This window comes from Amblyomma americanum, chromosome 7 (assembly GCF_052857255.1).
Source record: "Amblyomma americanum isolate KBUSLIRL-KWMA chromosome 7, ASM5285725v1, whole genome shotgun sequence".
NCBI lineage: Eukaryota > Metazoa > Arthropoda > Arachnida > Ixodida > Ixodidae > Amblyomma > Amblyomma americanum.
Window position 1 is genome coordinate 64,945,194 of NC_135503.1, and position 5,600 is coordinate 64,950,793.

Sequence of the window (5,600 nt, forward strand, 5' to 3'; positions counted from 1 at the left end):
ATTTTCCGGGAAGCCTTACTTGTCTTTTTTATATTCGTTTCACGCCGGCTCCGGAGCTTTGCACCGCCTCCTTCCAACCGGTCGCCACCGTTCAAAAAACAAACAACGAGGAATAAAACGAGGTGTCAGATAAGGTGTCATGCGGACGTGAAAGCGCGGCTCCAAGTGAATTTTTTTTTTACCTATTTTTCTTGCACAGACTCACTTGGCATCCGGCTACGCGGGTGAAACGTCTGACAGCCTCTTCCGGCACACTGCGGTCTTATCAAATTTCCTGGTTCTTTCCCTAGTTCCTTCTGACAACGTGGCCTCTGTCTAACTCTTTAAATCACAGAAAGGGGTCGAAATGAAGTTGCTTGGGACGTGGTTAAATGCGAGAAGAGAGGTTGCAACTAATTCGCGGCTTGGTATTTTTCTAGTGTGGGATTTGTTCTTTAGAGGTATTCAACCACGTATTTTCATCCACATATACATCTAACCAAACAGCTTGTTTTTGTGTGTGTGTGTGTTTTTGTGTGAACAGGTGGACAGGTTGGAAAACCTGCTGCATAAAGTAATGCTCGTGGGCATACCACAGGGTGGAATGTCCCCATGGACGGACGTCATGCGGTCTGGTTTCTCGTCCAGTGAAAATATCCACTATTTTTAGATTAGTGTAAGGAACTGCTGAAATCCGGTTTGAGACACATAGAGTACTCGTGCTTTCAGTGTGTCCCAGAAGAGAACCCTCACTATAAAATCGGAAGACTGAGCACGCAAGTTTAGGCACGTGGAAATGCATGATAGAAAAACTACTGCGTTCCATTCAAAATTCTTGAATTTTTTACACGCATACCTAAAATTCAAAGCCAGACCGAAAGTTTTCTTCTTAACCGGACTCATGGTGTAAATCAAGCATAATTAAAACTGCTCACGTACTGGCGCATTTCTACCAGCCGACCTGTGCGTGCGTGTGTGTGTGTGTGTGTGTGTGTGTGTGTGTGTGTGTGTGTGTGTGTGTGTGTGTGTGTGTGTGTGTGTGTGTGTGTGTGTGTGTGTGTGTGTGTGTGTGTGTGTGTGTGTGTGTGTGTGTGTGTGTGTGTGTGTGTGTGTGTGTGTGTGTGTGTGTGTGTGTGTGTGTGTGTGTGTGTGTGTGTGTGTGTGTGTGTGTGTGTGTGTGTGTGTGTGTGTGTGCGCGCGTGTGTGTGTGTGTTACACACTAGGAATTTTCTTTTTCGGTGAAGAGATCCTGTCGCTACGCTCGTTGGCTCGCGGCTTTAAGGAAGCTTACTCTAGCTTAATATTGTCCTTATCTCTTCTACGCATCAAAGCCCGTGCGCTAAGATACTCAAGCACTGTAAAAAAAAATATCCCCGTGCTTTTACAAGACAGGGAGTAGATGTAAACATATGGTCCGAACAACCACTGTGCAACATTTGAATGTCTGACACCGGCTATGCTCGTTATAGGGTAATAATTATTTCATGTTTGCAGGTAAAGTCAAGGTTTTTTTTTCCACTCAGCGCCTCTGTCAGTATTTGCGAGTCAGAAAACTGACGAGAAAGTGTATGCGGCTGATCTGGAGAGGTCCCAGAGCGCAAGTATTCACCGGTTTGAAGGAGAGCCCCTTGTCAAGCTATATGTGAGTGCCAATACTTTCAAAACTTCAGGTAACAGCTGTTTCCCTGCACTGTCTATTTCTATTATTTTCTCCTCGTGTTTGCCCCTGCGCTGAATTTCAAGCGCGATGTGTCCTCCTACGCTTTCAGATGCTAATAATTTCGCCTCACTATGTGTCAGGCCGCAACCCTTACAAAAATGGTCTATAGACAGTCCAAAAAATTCTTATAGCCTCTGTTGCCTTCATATAGGTATTTATTTTTGTCTATTCATAATGTATAGGTTTGGTTGATGGGGGTTTAACGTCCCAAAGCGGCTCAGGCTATGAGGGACGCCGTAGTGAAGGGCTCCGGAAATTTCGACCACCTGGGGTTCTTTAACGTGCACTGACATCGCACAGTACACGGGCCTCTAGAATTTCGCCTCCATCGAAATTCGACCGCCGCGGCCGGGATCGAACCCCAGTCTTTCGGGCCAGCAGCCGAGCGCCGTAACCACTCAGCCACCGCGGCGGCCTTTTCATAATGTATAGACCGTCTATAGACAAAAGTCTCCTAAAAGTGTGTGCCCATATTATCTATAGATTGTCTATAGACTGTCTGTAGGATTTGTATTGCCTGTAAACTGTTCTCAAGGGTTTGTATATAGAACTTCTATATACCTCATAGACAGAAGTCTATGGACAGTCTATAGACTGCTAAATAAATTTTTGTAAGGGAACTTCTTTCGCAAATGCCCTCAAGTCCAGTCAAACTTAATAACCGTTTGATTTTTCACGCGTCTAAATACGTGGATACCAAAAAAACCCCTTCGTACACCAGTACAAACACGATTTTCACATCAGAGCCTCATTCCAACTTCGGTTGTTTTCGAAAGGGTCCTTTTCGGTGACACCTGATTGGCCGAAATACCGTACGCGGATACGGCCACTCGGATGCTGCAGAAGAGCCGAAGAAACCGCACAGTGACCTCACACACGTTACGCACGCACCCGTAGTGGATGATTAAGATCCCCGAAGAGGTACATGGTTAACATGGCGGCGCGGTCTTAACGAAGCGTCTCCCTTTGCAATGAACTCGTCGGTGTTTCTCCGTTTTTCGGAACGTCAGCGGGCTGTAAACTGCGCACAGGGGTTTCTCCTTATCTTATCTTGCCTGTGTTATGCCTTTTTCCCTTCTCTCTTCCTCCTTTTAGTCCCCTAATCCCTCTTCCCCAGTGCAGGGTAGCCAACCGGAACCGGAACTCCTTTCTGGTTAACATCCCTGCCTTTCCCTCCTCCTCTTTATCTATCTTATCTTGCCTACAACAAAATAAATGAGGAGTAAATCTACTTTGGTTTTTATTTCGTCTGACGATTCAGCAGCTCCGAGGCCTGACGAGAAACATTGATTGGTTGATCAACATGGTTCTCTTTTTGAAAACCAGTTAGCGCCACTCTCGCTAAAGTCGTCGTCACGTCGGCGTTTGTCTACTTTGAACGATGTGACGTACAGTGCGACCTCCCGCATATTGCTTCTATTGAGAGTACGCAAAAAGTGCGCGAGCAATTTTAGAACACTTTATTAGGTGTCAGAGCATACTGCATCATGAAAGTGACCAGAGTCAAAATCATGAGGCCGCTCATCCCATCGATGGTCAATCGTCTGTGGGTACTGACTACATCACTCCTTTGACATGCTCTGCGTCGAGCGCGAGAGCATTCGTGAGCTTCGAGAAATGTTGATGCCCTGAAAACTTCATCGGTAAAGTCTACCAATACACAAATGAGAAAAACAAAAATAGAAGCAAGATATTTTACAGACCATCTATTTTATTTATTCACTCCAGAAATGCCTATCGGTGGTGTTTCCCGATTCCTACAATGCCTCCATGAAAGGATCGTAAAACGTGATTACCATCTGCACAGAAGTCCTAACACAGCAGAAACTTACATTAAGAGATGTTGCATACGGCAAGCCGTCACGGCGTCGTGCAGTTTCAGGACGGCAGGGAGAGTGCTTTGTGTAGCGAGTGAATGCAGGCCACAAGTTTTCCTCTCCGCTCTTTTATCCCCCTCGAGCTAAATGGAAAACACTGAGATGTACGAGCAAGCTATCTAGAGCTACCGGTTATTTACCGCGGCGCTCGGCGGATGCAGCAATTGCTATTCTTCACTGCAAAGCCTTGCTTAGTTCCATGCAATAATTTTAGTTTTCAAGTGCTCTGGCCTTTATAGCTGCAGAATAAAGCATCTCAATTTTTTTTTACTTATCGACATCCACTGGGTGAATTGAGCAGCGTTTTATTACCTCCTGAATCTCTTAAAATCAGTTGCCCGGCGAATTGGTATTCCATGCTTACATTCACAGCGCAAAGACGAACACGGACACGAGGGGAGACACCACAAAGCGCCGAATTCAACAACGTTTATTGCTGCGCGCAGCGAATGCATATAGAATACAGCGGGCATGCGCAGCAACGAAAAGGAAAGCCATGTCTGTGAACAAACTCATAAGATTTCTTTATCTGGGCATTTATTTTTCTGCTGACCATGTGTGCTGGGCTTATGAACCACGAGGAAACAAGCCTGTTCTTCCTCTTGGTTCAGTCCACTCAGAAGTGGTTAAAAGAGCAATTGTAAAGTCTTGCTTTTGCAGTGCCCTCACGAAATCGTGCAAGCATCGACTGGATTCTGCGTTTTCTAGCCAGGTGACCCGGTTCAGCGGCTCTGGCTACCCATGTACACTCTTGTTATCGGTTGCCGAGAACATGCTCAAAGAAAGCAGGAAAGTGGTACCAGACAACGGTGGGGCTGACCCAGATTGGAGAAAAAAAAAGTGGCAGTACTACCTTACATGCACACCATCGCCCACCAGCTCAAGAAAATAGGGAAAAGAGCAGGTGCGCATGTGGTGTTTTCCGCACCCGAGAAGCTATCAAAGCTGTGCAAGAAGGTGAATTCCACCGTTACTGTGAACAATTCCTGCACTGTTAGGCACAGGCAACCATTTGTAGAGTGCGCAAAAACTTAGTCTACTCTACACCTTTGCACTGTGGCCGAGCCTACATTGGCCAAAAGGCAGATGTCTCAACGAGAGGCTCATGGAACTCAGCAATAGCGTCATCGGGTCAACCCGTCATCTAGGCATACACTGATGTGATTGCCAACTGTGTAAGGACCGTGGTCCCTTTTTGGGAAGAACAACAATTCTTCATAAGTATGTCAGGAAAACAGCAAGGGAGATAGCTGAGGCTGGTGAGATCGCAGAAAAAGCAGATTACTGTGTCAGCACCCCATCGGTGTTATTAAGTGATAAGGAGCGTCGTGTCTTAGGAATTTCTAACTAGAGTATGAGGTTTTTTTTTTTTTTGCGTCCTGCCTTTTAGGTTTTAGCTTCGTTTTTTTCTTATACCTATGATGATGTGTTCATTAGCGGTTTGGCGCTGCTACCAGTCTTACATGACTTTCCTTTTCGTTGCTGCGCATGCCCGCTGTACTCTATATGCATTCGCTGCGCGTAGCAATAGACGTTGTTGAAGTCGGCGCTTTGTGGTGTCTCCCCACGTGTCCGTGTTCGTCTTTTCGCTGTGAATGTAAGCTCCTGAATGCCGCATCTTATAGGTAACGGAAAATCTGGCTGAAATCCTATTCAGTCGCCTTCCGTTTATGGGTAAAACGCAGAACTGGCCAACAGGCCTTTCGTTGCGGCACGCGCTGCAGCGACGGCAACCCACAGAGTCCTCCCAACGCTCACAGTCGCAACAGTACTGACATTAGCTTCCGGCGAGTCGGCCACTCGGGTGTCGCCAAAAAAAAAAAAGACTCTTTTCGAAAGCAACTAAAGTTTCGATATGGGCCCAGATCTCTTTACTAACGACCGAATGGCCAACATGTTCACGCTAACACTATCTGAAACAAATAAGTTCCCACCGTACATCCTGTCCATGCACTGAACAGCTTTATCCGGGCGTATGATCTCTTGCTATCTCGGTCCTACAGTTGGCAGCCTTTTTCCTCCTC